Genomic DNA, 1,000 nt, shown 5'->3' on the forward strand with positions numbered 1-1,000 from the left:
TCAGAAAATGCAGGGAATTTTCTAAATTCATAGTTAGTAAGGAAGGGGCAGGCTTCAAACAAAAGTGGAAATCTGCCAGAGCCCAGTCCCTATTCATAGGCACGGTCAATGGGTGCTATGGGCTGGGCTTGCTTTGCACCCTGAAGGGCCTCTGTCTCTGCTCACACTTCTACTTTCATGGACAGCCTGGAAGAAAGCTGACATACCATCTGAGTGTGGTTATTAATAGCAGGATCATGAGTAGCAAAGCTACATGAGGATAAGTCCTTTGAAACCTCATGGTCTGCAGGCCCCCAGACAACTGTCTGATCAATGGGGACTTTATGTTGAAGGCAGACCAGCGGCTGTGGCCAAAGCTGAGTCATCCAGGACCAGCCCATTGGGTGGCTGAGGGCGGTCCCCTCCCCATCTGAGGGAGCTGTCTGCCTTGCACTTTCACCTGGAGCCTTTGGTGCTAAGCAGTTTATAAGTGATTGTGAACCCATCCATGTGCTCTAGTCTACAGAGAAGCATTTGAGAGAGAAAGTCCATGGGGTGCCATAGGAATCCTTCCCTAGAACAAGTGGAAGCTCCTTGGACTATTTAAGAACAGCAAGGTGCTGAAAATATAATAAAAACCATCTTTCCAAATGGAGCATAAAATCCGTTTGTTTTTTTCCCTCCAATTATTTAGAGTCCTTCTCTTTTCTCTGCTTCTAGCCAGATTCCTTATGAAAACACAAAGACTGAGTGGGGACTATCATTTCAGCTTAAAAGGAATTCGTTCTCCACTTTCCAACAAACCGGCTGTGAGGACAGAGTGACACCTGCTTTCTCTGTAGAGGAAACACGCAGAGCTTCCTGGTGGCCTGCACCTGGGCATGCTCTGCACTCCCATGAGCAGCCATGTCAAGAGAGAGAGCAAGAGAGCACTGTAATCCCGGCACTCTGGGAGGCTGAGGCGGGTGGATTGCTTGACCTCATAATTTGAGACCAGTCCGAGCAAGAATGAGACCCTGTC

This window comes from Nycticebus coucang, chromosome 19 (assembly GCF_027406575.1).
Source record: "Nycticebus coucang isolate mNycCou1 chromosome 19, mNycCou1.pri, whole genome shotgun sequence".
Lineage (NCBI taxonomy): Eukaryota > Metazoa > Chordata > Mammalia > Primates > Lorisidae > Nycticebus > Nycticebus coucang.